This window comes from Dromiciops gliroides, chromosome 1 (assembly GCF_019393635.1).
Source record: "Dromiciops gliroides isolate mDroGli1 chromosome 1, mDroGli1.pri, whole genome shotgun sequence".
NCBI classification, from domain to species: domain Eukaryota; kingdom Metazoa; phylum Chordata; class Mammalia; order Microbiotheria; family Microbiotheriidae; genus Dromiciops; species Dromiciops gliroides.
In genome coordinates this window covers 543,615,859-543,633,532 of record NC_057861.1, presented here as the reverse complement: position 1 = coordinate 543,633,532, position 17,674 = coordinate 543,615,859, and the positions used below count along the sequence as shown (strand labels likewise).

The 17,674-nt window shown below is 38.7% G+C and overlaps 1 pseudogene; it reads left to right on the top strand.

The window, feature by feature from the left end:
* LOC122751442 overlaps nucleotides 1-17,674 on the top strand; it is a 51,169-nt pseudogene that overhangs the window by 5,275 nt on the left and 28,220 nt on the right.

The window sequence follows — 17,674 nt, the reverse complement described above, 5'->3', positions numbered from 1 at the left end:
GTAGGATTCTTTCTTTTGCTATTTTTGCAAACATTTTGTGTATCATTGGAATTAGTTGTTCCTTTAATAGCTGATATACTGTGAATCTACCTGGTCTTGATTCTTTTTTCTTTAAGAGTTCATTTATGGGGGCAGCTAGGTAGCACAGTGGATAAAGCACCAGCTCTGGAGTCAGGAGTACCTGAGTTCAAATCCGGCTTCAGACACTTGACACTTACTAGCTGTGTGACCCTGAGCAAGTCACTTAACTCTCATTGCCCCACAAAAAAAAAAAAAAAAGAGTTCATTTATGGCTTGTTTGATGTTTTTTTCTGAGATTAGGTTATTTAAATTCTGTTTCTTAGTCCATTAATACGAGTGCTTTATATTTTCATAATATTTCTCTTTTCATTTGTTAGTTTTATTGGCATATAATTGGACAAAATAGTTTCTAATAACTTTTATTTTTTCTTTATTTGTTGTGAATTCTCCTTTTTTCAGTTTCAATAGTCATTTCATTTTGATTTTTTTTATAAATTTAAAATTTTATTTTAGACAAAAATAAAATGAGAAAAGAAAAAAACATTGTTCTGTTCACAGCAGAACATAAGAGAAGATTCAATATAAAACAATAAATTTCCATTTCAAGAAAATCTATATAATTGCTGCACATTGTTTTAAAAGGTGCCCGGTGGCTTTTTTTTTTTTTTTTTGCTTCTTTGTTGTTGTTGTTTTTCTCTCCTGTGTACTTTTTACTTTATATTTTTTCCCCTTTTTCTGCCCCTTCCACCCTAAAGAAGACTACAAATAAGTGTGGCTATATATACATATACATAGATATCTATAAAAATACATACACACACACACACACACACACTCATATACATATATTGTAAGACCATACCATACTTCCACTTGTCATATGTTTTTCTGAGGGTAGATAGCATCTTCCTTCATAGGTCTGTGGTAAAATACAATTCTTGGCAGGGTTATCTCCTTGACCAATTCACAGTAAGTTGGAATTATAGCCTGGGTCTATATATATTCTCTCCATTGACAAAAAAAATACCTCTATGGTATGATATCTATAAGCATAAGAATTAAAGGGAAGGCCAGATGAGTTGTCAGTAATTCAAGGCAAATCAGTGTCCTTAACCTTCTCAATTATCTGAGTTATTTAGACAAAAAAGACTTTTGGAGTCCAAATCACCTGAATTGTTCTTCCTCTGAATAGCAATGTGATTATCTTCAAAGTCAGAGCAGAGAATAGTGGGTTTTTCTTGTGAAGTTATTTGGATAATTGCCTGTTATCTGCTTCTGTTAGACTGTGGAGGCATAATCTAACAACTAGATAGTTTACTAGGTTTAAAGGGGAAATTGAGGAAAAGACGGATGCATAAAATTCTTTAAAGCCATAGTTAAGGTTAAAAGGAAAAAAATTATAAAGCACATTTAAAAGATCTGTTTGAGGGCAGCTAGGTGGCACAGTGGATAGAACACTGGCCCTGGATTCAGGAGTACCTGAGTTCAAATCCGGCCTCAGACACTTAATACTTACTAGCTGTGTGACCCTGGGCAAGTCATTTAACCCCAATTACCTCACCAAAAAACAAAAACAAAACAAAAAGATCTGTTAAATAATGAATCTGTATTCAACTCCATGAGCTAGTTTTAACATTAATTTGTTTTGTATATGGTTAATATACAAAATATAACATTAATGAAAGCATTAAATGCATAAGTAATTCATCAAAGTCACAAAGGGTATCTACATGGGAGCCAATTTCATAACTCAGAGTTTAGTCATTAGCTTCACACTATTAATCAAGAATAAATATTGAAATGCAAACATCATTGAATGGACAGAGCTTTGGATTCTGATAAGGGACCAGTCTCTACTACAGGCTTTTTCTGACTCTGTTCTGTATCAAATAAGATAATACATGTAAATCATTTTATAGATGTCATATTTGGGTGAATCTGTGATCTTTTTGATCTTGATCCTCCCTCCACTGAGGCAGATTGCCCCCCATTTGTGCATTCTCATCCTTTGATAATATTGTACATATCTTCCTGTAAATAAATCCTTTCACAAGGTGTCCACCCAGTGTTCTGGAGGCCTTCCTCTGGATCTCTTGACATTGCTTGGATATAGGGCAGCTAGGTGGTGTAGTGGATAGAGCACTGGCCCTGGATTCAGGAGGACCCGAGTTCAAATGCGGCCTCAGACACTTGACACTTACTAGCTGTGTGACCCTGGGCAAGTCACTTAATCCCAGTTGCCTCACCAAAAAAAAAAAAAAAGACATTGCTTGGATAACACTGGGCTGTCATTGTTTTGCTTTTCTTTGGCAACCAGACAACTTCCTTTTCCCATTATTCTTCCATCTTCTGTGGCCCTTCTTCTGTACATTTCTTTATTGATAATATGCTGCAGCTTCCTTGTATTCAATATGTATTCCTGTACTATCCTTTGGGTCACTGGATCACACATCTACCACTGGAGAGGACCTCAGAAGTCATCTAGTATAACCCCTTTGTTTTACAATTGAAGAAACTAAAGCCCAGAGTGACTCTCTTAACTTCATCCTGAGGAGACTGGTATTCTGTGATTCACAAACTGCCTCACTCACTGGCAGAATATTGCTAAAGAGGTATATACATCTGTCCTTCAAAAAACATCTATTTTTTACTGGGCAACAGGTACTGCACCAGACTGGGGTGGGAGGGATGGGGGAAGGGGGAAGGATACAGACAAAAAGGAATCAAAAAAGGCCCTGCCCTCAAGAAGCTCATATTTTTGAAGAAACTGGATGTGTAAAGATAATCTAATTACTTGGAAGGAGGGGCACTGAAACCGAGGGGACTGGGAAAGTCTACTGTTGAAGGTAGCTATCGAGATAACCCTTGAAGTAAATTAGCAAACCTCAAATGGAAGTGAGTGACAGTATATTTCAGGCCCTGAGAACAGTCTAGTAAAAAGCATGAAAGTGGAAGATGGTGCATCATTCATAAATAATAGTAAGTAGATCAAATAGGCTGAAACATAGAGTATGCAAAGGGGAGTAATGTATAATAAACGTGAAAAGCTAAGCACGAGCCAGATTATTATAAAGGGCTTTAAATGACAAAGAGAAAGAGTGTTATATTTTGTTTTAGAGCCACTGGACCTCATTGCCCCACCCCTCCCCCCCCAAAAAAGAATATCATGGCAATTATGAGGAGAAGGGATTAGAAAATAGAGATGGTAGATAGGGAAACCAGTTAGGAAATCATTGCAGTTGTTCAAGTGACAGATGACAAAGTATCAAACTAGTGTGCTGGCTATGTAGTGAAAAGAAGATGTATTTGAAAGATATTGTGGAGGTAGAATTGACAAATCTTGGCGATTGATTTGCTCTTGGTGCTGGGGAATGGGGGAGAGAGTGAAAAATTGAGGATGACTCCCATAACTAAAACTAGGTGTCTTCAAGGATGGAAATGGCCTCAAAAGAATGTATGAAAGGGCTTCTAGGTGGTGCAGTGGATAAAGCAACCAGTCCTGGATTCAGGAGGACCTGAGTTCAAATCTGGCTTCAGAAACTTGACACTTACTAGCTGTGGTGACCCTGGGCAAGTCACTTACCCTCATTGCCCCAACCCCCACCCCCCCAAATTAGAAAGTTTAGAGGGAGGGATAGATTTGAGGAAAAAGATGGTGAATTCGGGCTTTGGATATGACTTTTTAAGATGTTTACAAGATATTCTGTTGGGAATTTTCAATAGGCAGTTGGTGATGTGGGACTGGGAGCTCAGAAGAGAAACTAAGGTTGCTATATAGAGACTTGTATAGAGAACACTGAAGCCATTCCTTCTTGACCTCTCTGCAGGCCTTTGACACTGTCATTCACCCTCTTCTCCTTAATACTCTCTTCTCTAGACTTTCAGGACACCACTCTCTCTTGATTTAACTGCTCCATCTGAGTCTCCTTTGCTGAATCTTTATCAGGGATAACTAACCATGATTGTCCTATAGGGATCTGCCCTGTGTCCCCTTCTCTTTCTATACTATAATTACTGATCTCTTCAGCGCCCATGGATTAATGATCACCTTTAAGCGGATGGTTTCCCAAATCTGCCTATCCTTTCCATAACCTCTCTGCTGGTCCAGTGTTTCATCTCCAGTCTGCCTTTCAGGGCATTTCAAAACCGTATGTCCATTAGACATCTTAAACTCAGCATGTCCAAAATTGAATTCATTACCTTCCCCCAAAACATGTCCTGATTCCAAACTTCCCTGTTATTGTCAAGGGGCACCACCACCCTCCCAATCTTTAGGCTCCCAATCTAGGAGTTATTCTGGACTTCTCGCTGTCAATCCCCTATATTTGATCTGTTCCCAGAGCCTGTTAATTCCATTTTTGCAACATCTCTTGAACATCTCTCCTTTCCTCTGATAATGCTACCACCTTGGTGCAGGCCCTTATCACTTCATGTCTGGACTATTGCAATAGCCTGCTGGTGGTCTGCCTGCCTCAAGTCTCTCCTCACTCCAGTCCATGTTTCATTCAGCTGCTAAAGTGATTTCCCTAAATCTCAAATCCACCCCTCTACTCAATAAACTCCATTGGCTGCCTATCACCTCCAGGATAAAATAGAAAATCTTCTGTTTGATGGAAGCTTTCATTATTATTTATAACACCAATGGTAACAAATGCAAATAGAAACTAAATCATATACAAGGATCTTTATGGGGAGCATACTGGCATAGAAAACCACATATTAACATTATCTATGTTCTATTATACTTTATTTATTAAAATATTTCCCGGGGCAGCTAGATGGCGCAGTGGATAAAGCACCAGCCCTGGATTCAGGAGTACCTGAGTTCAAATGCGGCCTCAGATACTTTACACTTACTAGCTGTGTGACCCTGGGCAAGTCACTTAACCCTCATTGCCCCACAAAAACAAAACAAAACAAACAAACAAAAATTTCCCAATTACATTTTTTTTTTTGCAGGGCAATGAGGGTGTAAGTGACTTGCCCAGGGTCACACAGCTAGTGTCAAGTGTCTGAGGCCAGATTTGAACTCGGGTCCTACCTGAATCCAGGGCCTGTGCTTTATCCACTGCACCACCTAGCTGCCCCCTTCCCAATTACATTTATTTTATTTTTTTTAGTGAGGCAATTGGGGTTAAGTGACTTGCCCAGGGTCACACAGCTAGTAAGTGTCAAGTGTCTGAGGCCCGGATTTGAACTCAGGTACTCCTGAATCCAGGGACAGTGCTTTATCCACTGTGCCACCTAGCCGCCCTGTTTTCAATCATTTTTGTTTCCTCATGTATTTGTTTTTGTTTTTGTTGCAGGGCAATGGGGGTTAAGTGACTTGCCCAGGGTCACACAGCTAGTAAGTGTTAAGTGTCTGAGGCCGGATTTGAACTCAAGTACTCCTGACTCCAGGGCCAGTGCTCTATCCACTGCGCCATCTAGCTGCCCCCTCCCAATTACATTTTAAACGGGTTTGTGAGTGGCAGCATGATACCTCTATAAAGCACAATAATATCCCATTACATCTGCATATCATAACTTGTTTAACTATTCCCCAATCAGGTGAGCAATAAGATAATGTCTAAAGGGGATGGTAAAGTGAAGGTTTTTTTAAGGATGGGGAGATTTGGCTATATTTAGAGGTAGCAAGAAAAGAACTAATCAATGGTGAGGGATTGAAAATTAGAAGTGGAAGATGGGTTTGGGGAGCAAGTAGAAGATGAGTTTTGGTGAGAAGGGCTGCCTCATTATCAGAGACTGGAGTAAAAGAAGGACAAGAAAGAGGAATGATGTTAAGGGTTTTTGAGGTGTAGAGGAGAATAGAGAACTCACCCAAAATGGCCTCTTCCCTTAGTAAATAAAGTATGAGGCAGGAGCCTTCTGCTGAGAGGCACAGAGGAGAGGTGACATAGGTTCAAAAAGAGAAGGTTCAGAACAATGTCTTTTGGGAATGAGATAATCAACTAGGGGAGAATAGAAAGATTGCCTTGTTGCCGGAAAGGTGCCAATTGAAATTAAACATAATTTTTAGTTGATTCATTCAGCAGAGTCTTGTGACTTTCACCACACCTTTTATTAAGAATAAGAAAGAAAGTGGGAATGGAAGAGTCAGGTGATGGGGGTAAGGTAGAGTTGAGATTTGACTAAGCATGAGCAGAGAAAGGACAAGGAGGCAGGGTTTTATCCTTTGTGACAGGGGAAAAACTTGAAGTCATTAAAAGTGATGCATAATATCTGAAATAAACCAGCTATTCACTTTGAGGGCCTATGGACTAACATACACTTTAAATATGTAATAATTCTTTTCAGTTGTATATCACAGTCTGGACAATAAGCATTCTTCATCCATTTGGTTTTTTCTTATGTGTCTACTTAAGCCAAACTCGATCTCTTTCAGGAAGCTCTACAGTTTTCCATGGCTTAATGTAATCAGAAAAATTACATCCCCCAAATGGCTAATCTGGAAGACTTACATCATTTATTGGGGAATCTCCCTTGCATCTGGACTTTTTTTTGGGCGGGGCAGTAAGGGTTGTGACTTGCCCAGGGGTCACACAGCGTGTAAGTGCCATGTGTTTGAGATCAAATTTGAACTCGGGTCCTCCTGAATCCAGGGCCGGTGCTTTATCCACTGTGCCCATCTAGTTGCCCCAAACACAATGAGGTTTTTGGGGTTTTTTGGGGGGGCAAGGGACAGTGGGGGGTTAAGTGACTTTCCCAGGGTCACCAGCTAGCAAGTGTCAAGTGTCTGAGGATGGATTTGAACTCAGGTACTCCATGACTCCAGGGCTGGTGCTTTATCCACTGTGCCAGCTAACTGCCCCCCACCTTCATCTTTCTTAAAGCACAATAGTACTCTATCAACATTTCATATACCACAACTTGTTCAGCCATTCTCCAGTTGATAGCCTTACAGTTTTGAATTCTCTCCCTCTACAAAAAGAATTGCAAACAAAACAAAACAAAAAGAATTGCTATAAATATATTTTGTCCTTGCACTCTTTCTTTGATCTCTTCGGAAACATAGATCTAATAGTGGAATTGCTGGGTCAAAGAATAAGCATCGTTTAATAGCTTTTTGTTGCCCTCCAGCTCTAAGATTATCTAGTCAGTTTTCTTTCATCATTTCTTGAAATACAATGTCTAGACTTTTTTTGTTGTTGTTTGTGGCTTTCAGGTAGTCCAACAATTCTTGAATTATTATTTTGATCTGTTTTCCAGGTCAGTTGGTTTTTCCTATGAGATATTTCACCATTTTCTTCTTTTTTTTTCCAGGCCTTTTCCAACTTTATTTTTTCTGGAAGTCTCATGGAATTATTTATTACCTTCTATTTGGCCAATTCTAATTTTTTAAGGAGTTATTCCTCTTCAGTAGTTTTGTACCTCTTTTGCCAAGCTGTAAATTTTCTTTTCAGATCCCTCAAAGTGATATATATGTAATCCAGGAAATCTGAGTCCTCCTGATCTGAGCTCTTCAAGTTCCTGACCAAGGTTAGGGTGATTAGGGGTCTGTTGGCTTGTCCATGATTGAGTTACATTAGACTGCTGCTAGATTCAGTCATTGTTAGCATGCTGGGAAGTACTGGCTCACTTTGGTCTGTGACCCCTTCCCTGAGTTATTCCACTGCAGGCTTATGTGTCGAACTAAAGGTTAGAACTGGGCTCAAAAAAAAAAAGAACTGGGCTCAGAACTACAAAGTCTCTTGACTTTCCAATCAGAATTCCGTCTGGTGCATTTTCTAGGCCATTGTGGATCTGGATAAGCTAGCAAAAATGCTTTTCCTCATTCTACCATCTTGACTCTGCCTCCAGAATGAGATCATATATATATATATAATGGCAATTGGGGTTAAGTGGACTTGCCCAGGGTCACATAGCTAGTAAGTGTAAGTGTAAGTGTCTGAGGTCAAATTTGTTTTGTTTTGGTTTTTTTTAGTGAGGCAATGGGGGTTTAAGTGACTTGCCCAGGGTCACACAGCTAGTAAGTGTTAAGTGTCTGAGGCTGGACCCGGTGCTCTATCCACTGCTCCACCTAGCTGCCCTGAGGTCAAATTTGAACTCAGGTCCTCCAGAATCCAGGGCCAGTGCTCTATCCACTGCGCCACCTAGCTGCCCCCGATCTTAAATAACCTTTCAGTCTATTGGGGGGGACCATAAAAAATGGTGTCTACTAAAGAATATATAATACTTGTGAAAGCCTGCCTGTTTGTACCTTCCCAAGTAATTTCAAGGATATAATTCATATCGTTATAAGGTAATTCTCATAAACATTTTTGTAGAGAATGAGAAAGGAGAGCTGTTGGTGACAAGTGTCTGAGGCCGGTTTTGAACTCAGGTACTCGTCACTGACTCCATGGCCGGTGCTCTATCCACTGCACCACTTAGCCGCCCCCCATAAGATTTTACAAAAGAATTTATATTCTAAATTGGTGTTACTCTGGGCTTACACATCAAGCTGCTTAGCAGTAGATCAATGTTTATTGACTAAAGTGGTTTCGAGGCTGGCTAATTTGATTTTTCTCCTTTTGTTGGCTGATTTGCATGAGTTAAATTTCCTTAGCAAATGGTGATAGTCTTTGTCAACATTTGCTATTAAAAATGACAGCTTGTATATTGCCACAAACATACCATGTACTACACATACCAATATTAGTTGTATTTTATAAATATGAAAAGTAATTTCAAGATATATTCTTCCAGAGTAAGCAGTATGCAAATTAAGATGTGTTAAAACTGCATAAGGGCTCTTTTTTTAAAAAAGAATAAATTTTTATTAATGTGTTGGTGTTTTTTTATACCACCATAGTTATCCCCAATATCCCACCATGTCTGAGAGAACCATTTCATATAATACATATTTTTTTAAGACAAACAAATAAAAAGAAGCTGAAAAGTCAGCATGACTGATCACTACATTGAAGAAGTCTGAAAATATGTGAAATGTACATTTGTAGACCTCTAGAAAGGGGGCTGGGAGTGGGTGGGAGTGATTTTCTCATGTCTCTTCTTTTGAACTGTGCTTATTCTCATAATTCTACGACATTCACTTTGATTATTCTGGTGGGTCTTTCTGTTTGTAATCGTTATATACTGTATTTTGTTCAGTTAGCTCTGCTTACTATACTTTGTATCACTTCATGTTGATCTTTCTATGCTGTTTCTGTATTCATCACATTTTTTTTGAGTAGACTTGTTGGTTTCAACCAACTGTAACATAACCCATACTAATTTTTTTCTTTAATATTGTCTTATACTAAATCATTCAAAATTATATGGTTTTATTTTTTATCATAAAAGTATTTTATTATTTTCTAGTTCCATGTAGAAAATAGTTTTCGACATTTGTTTTCATAAGATTTCTAGTTTCAAATTTTTCTCCCTCCTTCCCTTCCCTCCCTAAGACAGCAAAGCAATCTGATACAGGTCATATATGTACAATCACATTAAACATATTTCTGAAGTAGTCCATGCTGTGAAAGAAGAATCAGAGCAAAAGTGAAAAACCTCAAAAGTAGAAATAGTATGGTTCAATCTGCATCGAGATTCCACAGTTCCTTTTCTCTGAATTTAGAGAGCATTTTCCATCATGAATCCTTTGGAACTATCTTGGACCAGTGTATTGCGGAGAAGAGTCCAAGTCTATCACAGTTGATCAACACACAATGTTGTTGATACTGTGTACAATGTTCTTCTGGTTCTGCTCCCTCACTCAACATCAGGTTTCCAGGTTTCTCTGAAATCTGCCTGCTCATCGTTTCTTACAGCACAATAGTTATATGGTTTTATTTAACCACATATTATCAGTATAAGTAAATATATTGGAATCTGAGAGATGTTTGCTTCTCTCAAACTTTGTGATAGTTTTAGTAACTTGAGAATGACGGTCTTTTTACTTTTGATTTTATAACAAAGGGAAGAAGAAGTCCTCTGCATGGAAAATGAAGCTGGTACGCATTCAGCCAATGCTTCTGGCATATCCATGACTACTCTAGGAACTGGGATGATGAACACAAGTCTTTAATTTTTACTACATGCAGTTATTTTTGAAGCGATACAAGATTTCAGAAGCTGCCTTTCATCAGGCTCAGGTAAGAGGGTTCCCTTATGCGTCATTTGGTTTTGGACAGAGGCTGCTTCTACTCCGTAGCAATGCAAATAAATAATGGGATGTGTCTGTGAGCTATTCTCTAAAAGTCTGTAGGAGTTTGTATACACTGTAGAAAGCAGGTTGGAATCCTTTAGCTGTGAAATCTTCAAGTTATCGAATGTTAATTCCATAAATGCTAGTGTAATGCAAGTCTTTTAAAAAAACTAATTACCCACTGTGTAGGATGAATAAAGATGTTTGCCAAGTGAGTAGTAATGTTCATATGCATCAAAACAGGAGGTTGGAACTGGTTGGCATAAACACATAAACCGTTTACAAACGATAACAAACCCATCTGTCTACCAGTAAGTCATCTAACAATTTCATCCCACTGGTAAATATGACACCATAAGAAGAAAAAAGGCTTCCCAACAACAGAAGCAACTCTTACGAAGCCTTTGTACTAGAACTAAAAATGTCATTCCTTTAATAATCATAAGATCAGGATAGCTAGGTGGCTCAGTGGATAGAGCACTGGCCCTGGAGTCAGGAGGACCTGAGTTCAAATTCACCGTTAGACACTCACTAGCTATGTGACAGTGGACAAGTCACTTTAAACCTAATTACCTTCTCCCCCCTCCCCCAAAAAAATAATCATAAGACTAAGGGTTTATAATCTAGGCTCCAAAAATTTGTTTTAAAAATTTTTTGTAACTTTATTTTAGCATAATTGGTTCCGTTTTAACCTTTTGTATTTTATTTTATGTATTTAAAGACATTCTTCTGAGAAGGGGTTTTCACCAGATTGCCAAAGGAGATTCACGACACAAGAAAGGTTAAGAACCCCTGACTTAGAGCCTTATTGACTCTTACTTAGAATAAGCCTTTAAAAAAAACAAACTTGACTACATGACTTCCCTGCATGTAGCATATTAAAAATAACAAACTAGAAGACACTGGGTTTAGGGATTAGTTTCAGGAGGCAGGCAGCAAGGGAGATAGCAAAAAAAAAAAAAAAAAGACTACATAGAAGTATAGTATTACCCTGCCTAATAATATGTCTACAGTAATGATGTTTAATCAAGAAAAGGTTGAGTTATGTTCATTATATATTGTTTGAGAGGCAGCTTGGTGTAATGATTAGAGAGCTAGACTATGAATTAGGTCTTAGTTCAAGCCCCCACTCTGGAAAATACTGGCTCTATGACCCTGAAGTCACTCAAATTCTTAGTGCTCTAGGCAAAGTTGAACATCACTAGCTGTTCTGCAATAATTGAGAGAGTTTTCTCACTGAAAGTGTCTCATACCATTGGGGAAATTAGGACTCAGAAGATCTGTTATTTAAGCAGAAAGGAAATACAAAGTGAATTTTCATCCAAAATGGATAAAATGAAAAATTTTAACACCTAGTGAATACCACTTGTGGTATAGTTCATTTTCTGATAAGGCTAGACAATTAAGGTGTTACTATGTATGCAAAAATAGACAAATACTGATGTCTGACTTCCTTTCATGGCATTATTTGTAGATATTTATAAATTGTGTGAAAACTGTTAATAGCTATTAGGACAAGTCGTCAGAGGATGAATCAAGTATGTGAGAAAAAAACTCTTAAAATTTAGAGATGACAGAAACTATCGAATTTTGCATATAATTTCTGATAATAACATCTTGATTCCTTTGTAGGAAATAAAGATAGTATCTTAATTTCCTGGTAGAGTTATATAAAAACAAGCCAAGTGGTTAATGCCTTAGTTATATCAATACAGAGCTTTGACATGCATGCCCCCTGCTGGTTCTGAAAAAACTTGATAAATTTAAGAGGTTAACTGATTTGGTGCCATTGCAGTGTAGGAACCTTAGGGGTCATCTGGCTCTGCTTGTCTTGCTACAGATGAGGAAACTGAGGAACAAAACAAACTCTGTTTCTCATCCAAGATCATATGGCTCTGTGTCAGAGCTGTGAGTAGAGCAAATGTCTTGGCTTCAGGTGGAGTGGTCTTTCTGCTATATAATGCCTTTAACGTTCACTGTTTTCAGAGATTGCAGTAGACAAGTAGCCTGGCCCAATCACAGAGACAATTGCTAGAAAAACAGCTTTGACCTTACTGATCATGCGCTCAATACAACTGAGACTCCTTGGTTTAATCACCCAGCTATCCATTCCAGGACATCTCTGGTATCTGCTGTGCTACCAGGGACATAGTCCAAAACAATAAACACATGATTACAATTTTTTTTTGTTTTTTGTTTTTTGGGGTTTTTTGTGAGGCAATTGTGGTTAAGTGACTTGTCCAGGGTCACACAGCTAGTAAGTGTCAAGTGTCTGAGGTGGATTTGAACTCAGGGACTCCTGTCTCCAGGTGCCAGTGCTCTATCCACTGCGCCACCATAGCTGCCCCTCATTTTTTTTTAATTGGGGGATGCTTTTAGCTATTTCTGCATTGATTGAACAATATCTTGTGTGTTCTGTTTTTTTTCTTCTAGGTAATTTTTTATGATCTGAATGCCTCTCAACGACCCACTTTTTGGATATAATTCAGACAACGCCAAGGCATCTTGTTGTTCAGCGTCGTCAGATCGCTATCTTGTAGGTGCCCCTTTCTATGCATTGGCTTTCCTGCTTCCTTGGTCCCTTGGAAACACTATCATGAAGGTGACCGGCTTAGCGGGCTTCACCTTGTGATATCCTTATGCGCTTTTGATGGCATGTTGACGTTTGTACGCTAGCCCCAGTCTGCCCTGTTCGCAAGAGATTTCCACTCGACATGAAGCCGACTTCAGCTTATTAAATATAACCAAGTGGCATCACTGGTGGGATCTACCAGCATACTTTTTCTGTGGCCTTATCTCTGATAACATGGAAAATTTACCCCATTTCCAGGCTTTTTTCCGTCGTCGTTTGCTGTGCTTGCTACAGCCTGCATTTTTTATACTGGTTTTTTATTGTATGAGTCACTATGAAATTAATGGAAGCCCTGGAGAAACAGATATCTCAGAAAGTAAATCGGAACTCTCCTGGGCCTCAGTCATCTTGTTGACCAAACAGATCTTAACGCAGAAAAACTTTCTGCTTTTCTTGGCAATGAATTTCTTCCAAGTCTTCCATTTAACCTTCTTCAGCAACTTCATGAGATCTTTGCAGATATACCTCATCCCCAAAGATGCTTTTTTCTTCTGCTATGAGGGAGCATCATGTATGGGGCCAGGGTTTATTTGTCCACAGGTATGTAAATAATGTTTTTTAATCTTTCCTACAGGGATGAAACAAGATTTAACTCTTTGCTGGCTATAAAATCAGCAATGCCCTAAACTAGCCATTGTCAAGAGACCCAGAGAAAGGAGGAAATAAAAACAAATGCAATGTAAATATCTGATCATCGTAATTTGTTATACAAACTAACACGGGTCTTTTAAATATGAAACTTAATGATCCTGGAGCACCGAGGACATACACAGACATACATGGAGACTCCTACATAAGTAGAAATACATTTTGTTCCTTCATGCATCCATAATATATATGGTCTATAATAACCCTAGAGAGGCAAAATTTTGATGACATCATGGAGGAGTCAGGGAATCTTCAGAGAGCTCATTCATTATCTTTTATTGTAGGATGGGCTTATTATCCGAAACAAAGAACTACTTTTTGGTTTTTGGTGGGGTTTTTTTGCGGGGGTAGTGGGGGTAAGTGACTTGCCCAGGGTCACTACAGCTAGTAAGTGTCAAGTGTCTGAGGTCAGATTTGAACTTAGGTCTTCCTAAATCCAGGGCCGGCGCTTTATCCACTGTGCCACCTAGCTACTCCAAGAACTACTTTTTATTTTTTTTTTTTAAGTGAGGCAATTGGGTTAAGTGGACTTGCCCAGGGTCACACAGCTAGTAAGTGTTAAGTGCTTGAGGCTGGATTTGAACTCAGGTACTCCTGATTCCAGGCGGTGCTCTATCCACTGCGCCACCTAGCTGCCCCAAGAACTACTTTTTAACCAGGACATTTTATAGGTCAGGGCAATCAGTAGGTATTGCTTCCTTCTTTTGTGTTATAGTCTTGCCTTTCCCTATATAATCAACCCCCTTTGTTCCCAGAAGTTTGTGTATAAGATAGTCTTAGTCACGCACCTTTTCCCCAACCCAGATTATCTAAACTTAGGTGAGACACCTTATTATAGAACTTATTGTCTTGGCTCATAGAAAGGAACTAGAGAAAGAAGTCATCCAGTTTAGCCCCTTGTTCACAGTTTACACAAATATGGTGGTAGAGTCAGGATTCAAATCCAGGGTTCTTTCCATTGTTCCATGTTGTTTAAGAGACAGTGGTTGGGGCAGCTAGGGTGGTGCATAAAGCATTGGCCCGGGATTCAGGAGGACCTGAGTTCAAATTTGGACTCAGACACTTGAAACTTACTAGCTGTGTGACCCTGGGTAAGTCATTTAACCCTCATTGCCCTGCAAAAAAAAAAAAAGAGAGACAATAGGATATAAACAAATATCGATAATATACAGTGTTTCACAAATAAATTAAGTACAAAACCTACATGAGGTCCGAGGAGAACAGCCATTAACAAAAGGATCAAGAAGGGTTCCTTAAAAAACTAGTGTTTAAGTTTGGGCTTTAAAGAACTAATAGACATTGAGCCAACAAGAGGAAAGGAGTACATTCCAAGGTTGGAATGGCCTGAGCAAAAGCAGCAAGGAAGAGAAGAAACCGATGGGGCAAATTTGGGGACATTGCTTGGCTGCAGCTTTGAGTAAGGAGAGGGAAGTGATATGAGATAAGGCCAGAAAGGCACTCTGATACCAGATTGTGAAGGACTTAACTGTAGGCAAAGGAGTCTAAAGAACATTCTGGATGGTCATTATTATTCCATCTTCTTTCCATATGGCCATCGCATTTTTTCCCCCTGTCCAACTCCTTGATGTGACATGCTTCTTTTCATCAGTTTCTTATGATGGCTTCTCTTTTGCCCTCCAAGTGGTACTCAGGTAGGCCCCCAAGATTTTTTGAACACGGCAGTGACATGACCAGTCTTCTATTGCATGAGGAAGATTGGTCTGTTGGCCTGTATGAGAAATGGGGTGGGGTGGGGGGTGGGAGGGTCAGTAACAAGAGAGAGAGCAGAGGCAGAAAGACCTTTCATGCAGTTATCTTTGTTTCAAGGGGCTTTCCATTCCATTTCCAAATGTTAGCATTAAGCATAAGTAATATAAAATAATGTGAGGAGAGGGGAGAGTACTTAGAACTAGGGAAATAAGAAAAGATTTCCTAGTGGAATAAGCATCTGAGTTGACTTTAAAGGAAGCTAAAGACCTAAAAGTCAGAGATGGAGAGGCACTATTGTGTGCTATGTATCTGGAACACTTAATATTGACTTACCCTATTGAAGCAAACACAATTTTAATGTAGTTTCATAAGCAGAGTTAATCGTTACTTTTCCAGTTACTATAAGAATACGTGTTGGTTTGCCATAATTATTGTTTTTTGGGGGTTTTTTGGTGAGGCAATGAGGATTAAGTGACTTCCCAGGGTCACACAGCTAGTGTCAAGTATCTGAGTTCAGATTTGAACTCAGGTCCTTTCTGAATCCAGGCCTGGTGGTTTATCCACTGTGCCACCTAGCTGCTCCCTGATACATTATTTAAAGCTATTAGCCATCACATTACTAAAGAAATTACCAGACCTAATTATTTTAACTTGAGAAAACATTATGTTTATATAAATTCATTATATACAGTCAAAAATTTGGAAGAGACATTATGAAAAAGGGAAAATACAGTGAGGAAAAGAGGAAGGGCAAGGGAAAGATGGGAAAAAGATTTGGAAAACCCAATGAGAACAAGACTGGATTATATGATCATAGATTTAAATCTGTAAGGGACTTTAGAGGTCAGATATTTTAAACTTCTTTAACTTGAGTGATACATCTCAAAGTCATTAAACATTAAGTGCCTGCCAGTAGTAGGCTCATTGGAGAGAAAATCTAGGTAAAACTTTATGGGCCTTTACAGTATATAGGGGCAATTAAAACATATTAATGATGGTAAGAAGACCTACGTGGAGGCCAGAAGACCTAAAAACTTATCACATTTAATCCAGACAGGTTAAAATAAATGTCTGTACTATAGTAGTAATGTTGGGAATAGACTAGAGGGAATAAATGTGAAGGTCTTGTGGAAGAAGAGTCAGCAAGACTTGGTAACTGAATAAAACAGAAGAAGGAGAGGGGAAAATTAACAATAACATTTGGCTTTTGAAAGTGATGATCTGGGGCAGGGATAGAGCACTGGCCCTGGAGTCAGAAGTACCTGAGTTTCAAATCTAGCCTCAGACACTTAACACTTACTAGCTGTATGACCCTGGGTAAGTCACTTAACCCCAATTGCCTCACTAAAAAAAAAAAAGAGAAGAAGAAGTAAGAAAGTGATGATCTAGCAATCTTGACTTAATGTTTGACATGGAGACTTCTTGAAAGTTTTCTCTGAAGTTTTGGCAGACCTTTGGAAGTAACTAAGCAGTTTCCTCTCTGGGTAAGTGGTCATTTAAGATTCCCGTGTATATCCTTAATTTAAAAAGATTTTTCCCCAGAGGATCTTGGTCCAATTTTCAGGGCTAAGGAGAACCTCGAATATTTCCCAATGGTTGTTGAAATAATAGTGGAGATGGCTAGTTTATAGTAACTGCACATATTAATTTTTTTAAAGGAGCTAGAAAAAAATCTGTACCATTAAAGCTTTAGTGTCTGTATGAGCTGAATCTTAGTGCCTACAGAACCTAACAGTAAAAGTTTATGATACAAATAACATATAACATGAATGTCATTCCTTTTCTCAACCCTATTGTCATAACAAGGTTTTCTACTATAATAAAACCAAGTAAAATCTCATCTGTCAAGACTCTCAAGGTTTTCCTATGGCTGAGAATTTTTTCCCCTTTAAATATGAAAATTGTTATTTTAGCAATTTTGGATGCAAATATTTCTAAGGCATATAATGGACTTTCCCACTTTATTAAATTGAATATCATCTGTAAAATGAGAGGACTGGCCTAGATTATCTCAAATGGACCCTTTCAATTTGTTCCTACAAATTTAAAATCTAATCTATATCTCGTAAAATAATCTCACCTTCTCTTAATGATTCAAGTCATCATTAGGAACATTACTCTTTTTTTTTTTAAGTGAGGCAATTGGGGTTAAGGTGACTTGCCCAAGGTCACACAGCTAGTAAGTGTTAAGTGTCTGAGGCCAGATTTGAACTCAGGTACTCCTGACTCCAGGGCCAGTGCTCTGTCCACTGCGCACCTAGGCCGCCCAGGAACATTACTCTTAATGCAATCATTGAAGTGTGTAGTATAGTTTGCCTGCACACAAATGGACCCAGATTGCCATGCTTTTTGAATTATGTGCATTTTTTTTAACATTCCTTCCTTGCCATTAAGCAGCCAGCTGTCACTTCTCAGTCTTTTTAGGGCACCTCCTAGAGCAATTCCTTGCTGCTTCTAGTGTTCCCTGGGTTTGAATTTATTAGAATTGTATATAAAATAAGAGCAAAACCGGGCAGCTAGGTGGCACAGTGGAT